This window comes from Castanea sativa, chromosome 8, assembly GCF_040712315.1.
Source record: "Castanea sativa cultivar Marrone di Chiusa Pesio chromosome 8, ASM4071231v1".
Classification (NCBI taxonomy): Eukaryota; Viridiplantae; Streptophyta; class Magnoliopsida; order Fagales; family Fagaceae; genus Castanea; species Castanea sativa.
In genome coordinates, this window is record NC_134020.1 from 29,073,352 (window position 1) to 29,087,546 (window position 14,195).

Here is a 14,195-nt window from a genome sequence, read left to right on the forward strand (position 1 = left end):
GTGAAATTGATTTATTTCATGTTTAGTTTATGTTGAAGGGTGGTTATTTTTGTGATCAGAACACATAGCACTCTGCTACTGGTTGGACCTTTCGATTTGGATTCATGAGAGGGATCTTAGTTGCGTTTGGAATTTGAGAAAAACTTAGCTTATTTTTTCTCCTAAAGTGGGTCTCATTTCACTATTAAGTAGGTCACATTAGTCCAAAAGTCAGCTTTTAGCTTTTTTCTACATACTTCCATCAAAATAAGCGGTTTTCAATTTTCAATTTCAGCAAAATAAGTGATTTCCAAACGAACCCTTAATTTTAAATTTCTTCCTTGTCAAGTGCTTCAAGTAGGTTACCATTTTGTTCTCTAATAAAACTATGGTTGGCATTAGTGAACGATTATCATGGTTAAGCAATGTAGGGAAAGTAACATGAAAAATCATTGGTTTTTTTTTTTTGGTTAAATATTAACATTGATCCACCATATTATGATAGTATAAATGCAAAAGCGAAAGTATAAAGTTAAGGTTCTCTGACCCGGACCGAACCATACGGTCCGACCCAGTTAACCGTGAACCTCTCACTATTGCAATTCTTTTAGTACTGAGAACCCCTCTATGACATAAAAGCATGAAACCGTTCGAACCGTGGTCGAACCGTACGGTTCTGAAAACCGTGGCCGGTTCCTACGGTTAACACGGTTCCTCTTTTTTCAGATCTAGAACCATTGATTTGTAAGGATTAAAAAAAAAACACAAAGAAGAAGAAGACGACGAAGAAAAGAAAGCACAAATTCAGGGTCTTTGTGGACGAAGCTAAAGTTTGGCTGCCATTTGAAACTCTTTTCTTCAAGGCTTGTGTCTCTGGAACTTCTAGAGCTGATTTGAAGATAGATGATTTCAGTACATTGTCGTTGCTTTGGAGGCTGAAATTGATTTGGAAGGTGGGAGAAAACGTGTGGTGATTCTTGCAAATGGATGAAGAAACTACATCCGTGACTCCGTGTGCTAATTCTTGCAAATGTTTGATTTGCTTTTTCTAGTTTCTGTACCCTTTTGATTTTGGTCAATTAGATAATTGGGTGGTTTTGAAATATGTGGCGGAGAGTGAGTTTTGTTGGTCAAATTTGAGTGATGTTGATGTGTTTGTCAGAGTGATAATGCAACCTAGGGAGTAGGGAATAGTGTACACGCAAAGCACCTTTAGCATGTAGGATGAGTCTGTCAAATAATTTTTTAATTTCTTACTGCTATTATTATTATTATTATTATTATTATTATTATTATTATTGAATTGTTATTTGGGCTTAGAAATTGAAATATTAACTTATAATTTTGAGACTATATATATATATATAACAGTAACTCTGAAATTGTAAGTCAAAATAAGGATATATTTATTTATATTTTAGTTAATTTTTTATTCTTACTAATTTAATATATTTATTTATATTTTAAATAATTATTAAGTTAATTATGACGTCATTACGGTTCGACTTCGGTTCGACCTTAAAAATTTTAAACTTTTCTCTTTTACGGTTTAATGAACGGTCCGGGTCTGAAAATCTTGCATAAAGTATAAAATACAATAACATATAAGGATTACGTGGTTCAGCCTAACGGCCTACATGCACAAAGAAAACCCTAAAGGGCTATATCAATAATATATTAGAATATAGTACAAATCTTGTGTTACAATGAACCATAACATGTGTATATATAGTAGACTAAACCTTAGACTAATAGACTTCTAGTACAAGTAGAAGATTTGGCTTGCACACAAAGTAGAATTTGGCTTGAACTTTTACTAATGGACTAATATCTCTAAGAACAAAGTTTCTCTCCAAACTAGTTTGGAGAGAAACTCTTTAAACTTCTTATATATTTTATTTTTAGGTGTGAATTTTGAGAATCTAACTGTTGAATTTCATGTTCTTTATGTTCTTAACATACATATCAAATTTTGTTCAAATTGGATATTATTTACTATTTGATCAATTAACTTATTTTTTACATACAACTTCAAATCACAAAAACTTGAAATTATAACATTTAATTGATGACATAGCAATTGATCTTTGATCTTCTTGAAATTTTGTAAGCATTAAGAATGTAATAAAAATATGTAATCTAACGATTAGATTTTTAAAATTCACACTCAATATAAAGATATATGATGAGTTTATAGGGTTTCTTTTCAAACTAGTTTGGAGAGAAACTTTGTTCTATCTCTAACACTTTTTACACTAAAAGCTAAAGATTACTATTAGCTTTGAGATGGGTATTTGAAGAACAAATCCAATCTTGGTAATTCGTATTTGTCTGGCCCATTTTTCAGTTAGCAAACGGCCTCAACTTGGCCTTGAGTATTCGTGTAATTCTAATTTCAAGCTTTACTTTTGGGTGCCAAAACCCATTTCTTCTAACCAAAGTGATTAGGCCTTTGGCTGTTTTTTGGACCCTAATAGGAGAAGTTTATTTTTCTAGGCTTGTTGTGATAAGCTATAAAAATAATAATAATAATAATAATAATTTAAAAACATATATTTATATTTATATCAGCCTCAAACTATGTACATGACATGTTATTTTAAAATTGAGATGACATATTATTAGATACAATTTTAAATTTATAACATTTAATTTAAATCATCAAATTGGTCATTTCAAATGGAGAGAATTTCTTACAAGAAGCACTTTCACTTCTGCAAGTTAACCATACCCATGTGTTTTTGGTTATTTGTAATTTTGTATATATGATTGGAATAAATGACTCTTTGGTGTCCATCTTTATCCTTTTCTCAAAAACACAAATTAAGAAAGAAAGAAAAAAAGTATTTTGACAAATTTTTACTTTACATAGTCAAATTAAAATTAATGTTAAATATATCAAACTTCATACTTTACATTGTATCTTTTTCTTTTTTCTTAATAGACATTGTATCCATGTTTTTAACTGTAGAAACTTTCAAAAAGGTCTTTTAGTACAATAAACAAACTCACAACTTTTACTACGACTATTTTACATAGCATACTATGATTGATTGCATGTCACTTTCACATAGATTCACTATTTTTTCTCTACTGATCATAATCAACCACATGGAGAATTGTGGCAAAAATTGTGCATTTTTTTGCAGTACTACATAAGAATTAGAAAATTCTGTTTGTGCTTACTCCAAAAACTAAACAACCCATAATTGAAATTCAAGAACCTAACAAACAAAATTCAAAATCAAACAAAATCTATTACTAAGAAGCTCAAAAATAATGTACCCTTAAGTTTGCACGAGGCGTCTCCACTGTGCTGTGGTGCATATGGGTTGGGCTTCTAGGGCGGCCTCCTGAAAACGCCCTTTGCTTTCAAATTGTTGATATGGGCCCTATATTTGGAACAACGGGTACAACTCAAAAGGCCTAGTGGGGCGATGAGTCCTAGACTCCTAGGACGAGAAACCAAAGCTATAGAGGTTATGGTCTTGGGAGTTGGGAGAGAAATTTGACCCTTTTTTATTTTTTATTTTTTCCTGATGTCAATGTCAGCTACGTCATTCAGTGACCCGAGACACTTTAAATTATGTTTTCAATTATAATTTTTGACCATTTCATATATATATATATATATATATATATATATATATTAACTCACTTACTACAAAGATTAAAAAACTTAGGTAAACACATGGCACAAACTTAAAGTGGATAATTATAGTGTGATCCCACATAAATTTAGACACATGGCGTAAAATTTAGACGCCATGTGTCTAAATTTATGTAGGATCACACCATAATTATCCACTTAAATTTGTGTCATGTCTCTACTTAAGTTTTTTAATCTTTGTTCCAAGTGCGTTAAAATATATATATATATATATATATAGGTGAAGTTGAGAGAAAATGTAATTGGATTTCAATTGAATTCTCAATTTTGCGCCACGTGTCTTCTTTTTGGGTCAAGTGAGTTAATTGAATTCTCAATTTTTGCGCCATGTGTCATATCAAAATTTTTAAAATTTTTGTACCAAAATAAATAATACATTAACACCTAATACAAAAACCAAAGAAGACCACACAAATATCCTAAACAAGAACATTTCACCTGGACACCTATGTAGACTCTCAAGCTCCTCGTTCTCTCTCTCTCTTAAATGTTTCTCTAAATAAAATATTATATATATATATATATATCTATATATCTATATATAATAATAATAGGTGAATCTGAGAGAAATTCAAATTAGCTGTCAAATGATATTCTAATTTTGCACCATATGTCTCAATAAATTTTTCTAAATATAAGTGTCAAATGAGGACCACACCATAAATACATGTTCAAATTTCCTCAAATCAAGAATGAGTCTTTAACGACTCTCTTTGTCTTTTGGCTCTTCATGTTTTTGTTTTTTGTTTTTTCACATTAATCTCAATCACTCTAAAACTCATTGTCTTAGTTCTAAAGAGAACGTCTCTTAGTGTCTCTTAAGAATGAGCCTCTCACCTTCACAAAATCACATATTAGAGTTCTCTCTCTTTTTATTTTTTCCAAAAAAAAAGAAGCAGAAGAAGGAAGATGAAGCCGACTTCAATATCAAGAACAAAAAAATTCCCCTTCACCCATAAACAACTCCTCCAATGGAGTTCCAGAGCTTCTTCTTCTCTTAGGTCTAGGATTTTTAATTCTTCACTGTATCTTTCTAGAACCATCCCTACTTCTTCTTCCACTCCTCCTCCTGTGTTCAGTTACCAATCTCTCAACTTCTCCACTGCAGTTCAATCTCTCCGCTGCTCTGCCTCCATGGAAGGTACACTCTTTCTTGGCTCTTTTTCTTTTGCTTAAGTTTTGTTTGGTTGCCAAGAACCAAAGAATTTTCTTTTGTTTCAACGTTGTTTGGTTGTTGAGAAAATCAGATGAAATAAAAATGAAACTTTTATTTTTATTTTTATTTGGGTGATATTTATGCTTTCTTATTTTGGTTAAATTCCTGTTTGTTGCCTAGAAAATGGAGAAATGAAAATAGGATGAATATTTTTTTAGTTGAATTGGTGATTTTTTTTTTCTTGTGCAATTCTTGCAGGTGATCTCATTTTGATAGTATTTTGTTAGAGTAACAAAGAGTAAGAATTTTTTTTTCAAAGAAAGAGCCCATTATAAACAATAGTTACCTAATTTTAGCTTCCTACAAGATATTACTTCGTTTAAAGAGCTTCTGAATCTCCCCTCCTCTCTTCATCTAATGCATTGATCAAATTTTGGGTTTGTATAAAGGTTATATCTAGTAAAGGATGTTTTTGAGTTTCTTTTTAACTATCTTGAATTTTGACTATTTTACTATTTTTTGGAGGTACTTAAGAAGGTTTGCATTTTTTTAGCAGACTGGCAAATATGTGTCTTTCTTGCAAATTATACTCTTGATTATTTTGGCAGTCCCTTTTGGCTTAGAAGCAAAATATATATTTTTATTGAAGCTTGTGTCTCTAATAACAAGTGTTAGAGTTGCACTTCATCTTCATGTATACAATTTTGATGCTCCAGTCTCAGTTTACGTGTACCACTTTTATTTCCAGACTCTAATTTTAACAATTCTCTATAATTGTAATTAATCATGTTTAATTACATTGTTGTGCATCACCTTCAATAAGTTATGTCTTCTTAATTATATGCTCTTTTGAGCGCAAATTGAAAGAAAAAGGTATAACTTTCTTGGTTTTAGTGTTCCTTTGCTCTGGCAAAAACTTAATAGCATTTTATTTTTAAAAAGTGAGAAACCAAGCTAGACCTTAACATATGGTCTTAATCATTTCTGTTAAGGACATATTTTATGTAATTAGCTAATCCTTTGACAAAACGCACTTTACTTGTAATTAGGTAGATATATGATGTGTTTAATACTTCAAGGAACAAGGTTTTAAGTTCAAGTGTTAAAGTCATGTAAGTTTGTCCAAGAAACAAGTGAAGAAGTGTTGTTCATTAAAGCTCAACAGCTCTCGACAGATATCTATCTATCGAGGACTCGACAGTTGTTGACAGATACTGTATCTATCAAGAATTACGAAATTCAGATTTCTAGATCTGATTTTCGGCCCATGCTGACATGTATGTGTAGGGTTTCTTTTTCACAACCCTAGATATATATATATATATATATATATATATATATATATATATATATATATATATAAGGTTTATTTTAAAAGCCGTCATAGAAGAGAATACAAGAAGAACACATGCAAAAGGTGACTGAGTGCTTCTTGATCTTCATTGTTGATGAAGTGAAGAACTTTACAGCCAACATCTTCTTCAAGTTGGTAAGTTAGTCACGTACTAGGATCCGTGCAAAAGGGTGGCGTTCATATATTGAAGAGTTCAAAGGTTCTGAAGTAGTAGAAGGTTTCTGCTGTAAGTTTATCTACGTGGATTGTAGAGTCTAGGAACAAAAGTTTTGTACTAGATCTAAAACTTCTCTTTACTATAGTGAATTGCTTTTCGGGAAGGTTTCCCCCCAAGTTTTTTACTGTGAAACTAGTTTGATTCATTAGTTTTCCTGGGTCATCATATCTTGTCTTATTTACTTTTTCGCTGCATGATTTTGACATGATATTGATGTTAGTTTATTTTAACAAAGTTTATTTATAATAAATCTAATTAACAACTTGAGTTTAAAACTTGTTAATTTTATCAACCAGGATCTAAATTTTCCAAAAATTTCTAATCTTATTGTTTCTTTATCAGGCTAAGGGCAAATAATAAATACAAAATGGAAAAGCATACAGGCATAAACACGAGTACTTTTACAAGCAGTTATGGGAGCCAGTCATATCTGCATCTTGGCGTAAGTTTACTGACCTTGAGAACATGCGTGTCTTAACCCAATTCCTTGAAGTTGACACATTGAGTTGCAAGATTCATCCATAATCTATTATCATAGAAGCTTTATATCAACTGTGCAATTACTGTCCATTTTCCTGGCCCATGATTCATAGGCAAAATTAGTTGGTCAGTTACTAGATATTGTTGGTTAAAACGTTGAAATTCATTAGTTTTATGCATTTTTGCAATGTGAGAAATGGAGTGGAATTGGAACAAGAAATTAAGGAAGTCAATGTTACAATCTATTCAAGCAGAGTGTAACAAATGAGTGGATATGATTTCTTTATCAAGAGTATCTTTGTTAGTGTCATTAGTACATAAAATTCATACCTGAGTGTTTTTTTTTTTTTTTTAAGTCATACTTGAGTAACTTAATCATCTTAATAAGCTAAAAAAGTTAGGATGTGATTTATTTGTTTGTATTTTTGGCCTATAAAAGAATATTCAATGCTTTGATGTTAGAGTACCAAAAATAAAATTTTGGTTTAACTATTAAATTTTGGTAATTTTTATGAATTTCCACACTATTAGAAAGGATGTGAATTCCAAACAAGAATTCCCTCTTTCAAATTCCATTAGAGTACTTGAATTTTTTAATATTGTTTTCAATTGTAATGTTTGACAGTATTATGGTTGGTGTACTCCACATAATCAGTTTTTGTAATACAAGACTCACTTGCATACTATTTTGTAAAATTGCAGAGATGCAAGCAGAGTTGCCTAGAAGAGAGAAAGCAGCCAATATTATGTCTTATCTAGATATTGATTTCTTCATGAAGGTAAGAAAGAAGTTGTTGTGAATGACTTATTCCCTACCTCAGTAAATGATAGATAGTCTAGCTCAAATTGTGTTTTTATCAAAGCCTATGCTCAAAGTAAGATTTAATATATAGACTCACCTTTTCTGGTCTAAAGAAGTCACATTCGTTGCGATTGACAAGTTATGTGATTTTATTTTGGCTTCTACTATTTTAAGGGAGCATTAACTGAAGGCCAAGAGGCAAGCTAACAACATTATAGATTATTTTCTAAAGGCAACATTAGCATGGAGTGTCAAAGTTCCATAACAATTTTGCCTGATTTATCATTTATTTGAGTTCACTTCATTACAGGTATTGGGATTTGAAGTGTACACTGTTACCATGGTTGGAGATCAAATGTTAAAGGGGTATCTCAGCCTCAGGGGGACAAAGAAAGTGTGTTATAGCAGGTAAACTAGATTATGAACACCAATTTACCTTAACTTTTGTTGATTGAAATAATTATGTCTTCGATAATTAAATGAAAGACGAGGTCTCTTGCTCAAAAAAAAAAAAAAGTGGAAGTTCAGATGCTGGTTGGACCAGTAAAAGCATTGTTTATGGATGAGATATCTATTGATTTGGATTGCTTGACAACTTTTCAAATAGTAAATTTGCTTAAATAATGTGTTCACACTCTCCATTGAACTCCTGTCATCTCACCTCCTTCAACCAACAGTACAAGAGACTTTGATCTTTTTGATGATATTATTATCCCCTCTAATGGCCAGATTGTGAATGAAGGTCCCTGCAAACTCGAGCTTGATTTTTTGAATCCATGGGCTTTAAATGTCTTGCAAGGAAAAATGTGGCTAACTTCTTTCAAGAAGCAGGTGTAGATATAGGTTTTTCTGTTTAATATGTTCCAATAGAAATGCTTGATCTCTGAAAGGTGAGCATCACATGGAGACTCATTAATCCATATGCATAATAAAATATTTATAGGTGACATCACATAAAGACGAAAAGCAATATTGGGCATGTCAAAATGAACCTTACTGTTTTGTTGAATTTGTCGAGGCATTTCAATCATTCCATGTGGGAAGGAGTTTAATTAAATTTGAAAAATAATTAAGGTCAGTAAATAGTTTATGTTTTGCTAAATTGTACACATACATTGATTAGATTGGCATTTACTTTTGATTTGTGTTTTTTATTTTTTATAAAAATGTGGTTTTTGATGTATTTGTTTTTGGTGTTTAACGATGGTATATGAATTGATAGGCCAACAAACGTATTGACCCCTTGTGATAGATTAAGTTAATTAATTAGCCAAGTTATTAATTAATCAAATTAACATGCAAACGCGTGGTAGCACAAACAAATCACCAATAAACTAAAGTATGCAGCGGAAATTAAATGACATGGTGATTTGTTTACGAATGGGGAAAACCTACACGGCAAAAACCCCACCAGGTGAATTTAAGGTCACCACTCCCGAAATTCCACTATTATCACAACAAACGGTTACAAGTAAAGGAATCCCAAGTACCTTACCAACCTACAGTTGAACCCTTACTCCAATACCCAATTGGACTTGTTTTGTAGTGACAATTTCTCTTTTCAATGCACGGCTCCCAAGTACGTGACTAACCAATTGCGCGGATCTCAGTACGCGACTTCAATTACCAACTAGAGAAGATTGTTGGCTGCAAAGTTCTTCAATTCATCTACACGATGAAGGTCAAGAAGATGCTTGGTTACAAAACCCTACGGTGCAAAGACACAGCAACTTCTTCACAAGAGATATGAACTAGGGCAAGAACTTCGTCTCAAGTTACAATTTGCATGAACAAGAATTTCTCAATGCTTGTGCAACTTGCCACGCTTTGACGGCCCTTAAACTAATCCTTTTATATGTCTAGGGTTAGGAGAAAAGAAGGTCCAAAGACACATCCACAGATTGGAATCAAAACAGAACTCAGAATCTGTTTTTCTTAAACCTCGATAGATAGAGGTATCGAGATGCTGTCGAGCAGTTGTCAAGCCACGGGGCTAGAACAGCTCTTTAAACCTGGACACATGCTAGTTGTCGAGCTTTAATAATCTTGCACTATTCAGCTTGTTTCTTGGACAGACTTGATAACTTCAACACTTGATCTTGAAACACAGTTTCTTGAAGTATAAAACTCATCCTAATTCTACCCAATTACAAACAAAGTGCGTTTTGTCAAAGGATTAGCCAATTACATAAATAATGAATGACATGTGTTCTTAACAAGTGAAACACATATGTCCTAACAATCTCCCCATTTGGCAATCCGTGACAAAACCACAACAAACAAATGAACATATGTGAGAAGTCATAAATCACTCAACTCATACTCACTTGTTGAATACAATAAAATCTATCCTAACACAAACTCTTGAAAAATTTTGCAAGAAGAGAGTTTATGACAAGTAGACTTTGACAACTTGTATTTCTGAAACACTTTAAACAAAACTCATCAAGGCATCTTAGTGTGAAACATAAATAATAGATTGCATACAAATAGAGAATCATGTGTATAAAGAGAGAAAAGAAACAACACATGTAGAGGTAGGTGAAGAAAACATACATCATTACATATATAACAAAGATAAGCACAATGTATGTAATAATGGTCACAAGACCTAGGTACAAAAAGAAAATGTATTTAAAGTAGAGAAAAGAAAAAGATACCAGTAATCCTTACTACATCCCTCAACACTCAACACTCCCCCTATAAAAAATGTCCCTATGCACAAGCTCTTCCCCTAAGTATGACTACTCTCATAACCCAAAACTACTCCTCCTTTTTGTCATGAGTGACAAAGGGAAGAGTGTCAAGTAGACATCTCATCGGTAGAGCTAGCATCTCCAGCATCATCATCCGAAGCATCATCGTCATCACCATCATCATCCTCAAACACAGAAGCCACAGGAGGTGGTGGAGGAGAACCCTCAGGAGCAAAACCACCCATGGTCGCCTGTCGCCGAGCAATGCGACCAACACGAACATTCACTTGATACAACTCTGTGCCATGATGTCTTCGAGTGACACATCGCTCGTAGAAGAGGAGGGAGCGGATGAAGCACGAGCAGATCTAGATGGAGCAGAACGGGAGGAAGGAGCTGCTGAACCTGTCTGTTGTGACCTAAACTGCGCCTCACTACGTTTTACGGTAGCGGCGTCTATGGCAACCATGACATGAAAAGGGTCGGAGACAGGAAAAGGGATAGAAAAATGGCGTAAAATCCTCGTGATAGTGGAAGGAAAGATGAGCTTATCACGGGTAGCCGTATCCTTATACACATCTATGATAGAAAAGATGAAATGTGAAGGAAAGTCAATAATAAGATCCTCAAAAAGAGACAACAAAAAACGAGCATGAGGCTCTGTGATAGAGTTGTAGTGAGAGAGAGGATACAAGACAAAAGTCATAACCATGTTTAAGAAACGAGGACCTTTAGCAAAAGGCCGACATGACGTAAACTAGTGCTCACCCCAATTAGAAGGGCACTCACAGAAAAAGGTGATCATCTCATCTTTGGACACAGTCCGCAAACGCTCACAACCAGGGTAATCAGGATGCGCAACCCTCGGTATATAGAGCACATCGAATACCAACTCCAGTGTGACAACAATACGCATACCTCGAACGCGAGTGTGAAAAAGAGGTACTAAAGAATCAAATCCATGCATGTTGGAGTAGAACTCCTGGATGAGCACGAAAGGACAAGTGACCAGGACATTACACAGTGACTCCCATTCCCGTTTGTAAAAGACATCGGGAAGATCGGTGTCGGCGAAGTTCACCAGAACAACTTGGCGTTCCGAATGAACACCTTGTTTAGAGAAGTTCTCTGAGAAGTCCTGATGGGCTTTCTCATCACGGAATCGAACAGAAAGAGGAGTAGGATCAAAAGATGAGGATGCCCTAGAACAAAGAGGGTTCTGGGTCGGAATAGACTTACGTTTTGGTGCCATAGACACTACTAACGTAAACATACAGAGAGGGGGGAGAAGGAAACACTCAGAAAAGTCCCAAAAACAGTTCAAATATAACAAGTATATTGAAAAGAGAACGTATGCATGAGAAATGCATGAACATGGGACATGCAATTTGAAAAACATCATGGGCTCAGCCCAATCCAATCTTACCAGCACACAAACATATTGCACATATCTAAATGCATGAGAAGACAAATAGAATGCTAATGTGATGCAATGCATGGAGTTTTGAAGATCAAATCTACAAAACTCATCCCAAAAATTTCAACAAACACTCATCAATTTTGAAAAACCCCAAAATTTTTCAAAAACCCTAAAGTTTAGGTTTCAAGACATGAAATGCATGAGAATGAGGGAAAAGGAGCTTACCAAGTGAATAAAAACTTGAAGAGGCTTGAAGAAACCTTGAGAAAAGGATTTGGAGTGAGAGAGAGAGGTTTGGAAGATGAAAAGACAACTATCGAGAAAGAGATCAAGAGAAAAGAGAAACGGATCGCACAGAACCTTTAAATAGAGGTTTCAGTAAATCTTGATAGATACAAGTATCGAGAGGTGTCGAGACATCTGTCGAGGTAGGTGTCGAGAAATACAACGCTGATAGATACAGCTATCGAGAAGGTGTCGAGAAATAAGACAGGACACTAGAACAGATGCTCGATCGATCCACCAGGTGTCAAGAAGCTATCGAGAGGACAGGAGGTTTCTCAATCGATCCAGAAGGTGTCGAGAAGCTATTGAGATTGTGATAAGAAAAAACTGAGAAGCTCGACAGACAGCCAGGTGTCGAGAAGGTATCGAGGAGGTGTCGAGCCAACTTTTCAAAATAGTTTTTCGAGAAGGGAAAAACACAAACATGAATGCAATCATGCATGCAACTCAACCAATGATCCAATCAACATATTAGACTCTCAAAATCATCTCTCAACAACAATTTTAAGCACAAGGATCTCAAAATACACACTCACACACTAAACAAGTCTAACCGATTTTATATTTCAAAAACAAGTCAAGACAGTTTAGTGAGCATACATCAACACATGTAAACCTTGTGATGGCCAAATCACATTGTACCTGCACATGTATCAGAAATAGCAAAGAATATTGCGTGTTGTATGTGAAAACATCGCAAGATTGCATAAGTGTCTCTAAGATATGACGATTTGAGATATGAGAAAATCACTTCAACTCACACACAATCATAACTATTTGATGGGGACTATCACCTTCGAGGTACATCCTATAACTCCCACATCTCCTAGAAAACACGCTTGCAATCATATTTAAAGCATTTTTTTTTTATCTTTTTGCTTTTATTTTCTTTGCATATTTTCTTTTTATTAAGCAAACCATGTATGGGTATATGAAAGAGAGAAAAGAAATACCCAATTATATTAAGCTTTTGACATTGCACGTTTGCTATGCCGAAGCATATAGATGTCATTGACATTGCACTTTTGCTATGCCGAAGCATACAGATGTCATTTCATGATTAGAGGGTAATAGTGGTGAGATGGTTATTTATGCCTTTCTCTTAGGATTTTCTAGTTCTACCCGTCAAAAAGAGTGATACGAGTGTTAAGTTCAAGAGATCACTTAACCTTACTCATCACAAACAAAAAGCCACAAAGCTCACTTGCTTAGTTGTGCATAGAGATGCTCATCTAAGTTACAAGAGATACAAAGTTTAGAAAACTCTGTTTCAATGGCCATTTTAAGGTTTACATGAACCGATGTACACATACACACACTGTTTTTGTATTTTTTTGATTTTTCAATTTTTTTTTTGAAAAGCAAAATAAAACCAAAAATTGAAAGTAATCAAACAAAAACTTGTTAATCAAATCAAAACAATGCATAAAACTAGACTAACTCAAAAACAGTAAAGCAAAACACACAAGTAATGTAAAAACAAAAACAAGAAGGGGAGAGAGAGAAAAAATGAATAAATCACTTGGAACCCTTTTCCTTCCACACCTTGGAAGAACCTTTCCTTTTTGCAAACTCTTGAACCAGTGAAGAGGGGGAAGGATTGAAACCGTTCAAGTTCGAAAGGAACATGAGGGCTTTAAGAAGATCTCCAAGAGGAGAAAGAGATGTTTGAAGCTGATTCTGGTTCCTAGATGCTATCATGTCATTGCTCTGTTGAGTGGCTAACCACTTATAGCAATTTGGTCGAGTATGAACGGCAATACCACAATGATGACAGAGATGCTGCTTCTTTTGTTTAGGCTTTTGAGAGTTAGCCTTCTTAGCCCTAGGGTTTTTATTTTCCTTCTTCTCAGGCTTAGGTGGTGCTCCTAAGATGGATTTACCCTTGTCTAGGTTCTCACTTGCTAATTCATTTTTAACATCATTGTTCTCAATTTTAATGTTATTAGCAGGAGGAACAAAAACAGTAGTACTAGCAGAAGCGATATTAGAGGAAGAGAATTCATACCCCAAACTGGTTTAATCAGAAGCGGATTTCTGAATGCTGAGCATCTCATCCAGCTTTGCACTTGATGTCCTCTCCAATTGAGCTTTAACTTGAAACAGCTCCGCTTCAAGCTTCTTGGTCTTCTTAGC

The 14,195-nt window shown here is 34.2% G+C and overlaps 1 long non-coding RNA gene across 1 annotated transcript; it reads left to right on the plus strand.

The window, feature by feature from the left end:
- The first annotated feature begins 3,940 nt into the window (after positions 1-3,940).
- On the plus strand, positions 3,941-9,813 carry LOC142607077 (uncharacterized). Its single transcript, XR_012839228.1, has 5 exons — positions 3,941-4,790; positions 6,719-6,818; positions 7,559-7,635; positions 7,969-8,066; positions 8,602-9,813. It is a non-coding gene; the product is annotated as an uncharacterized LOC142607077 (long non-coding RNA).
- The last annotated feature ends 4,382 nt before the right edge of the window (positions 9,814-14,195 follow it).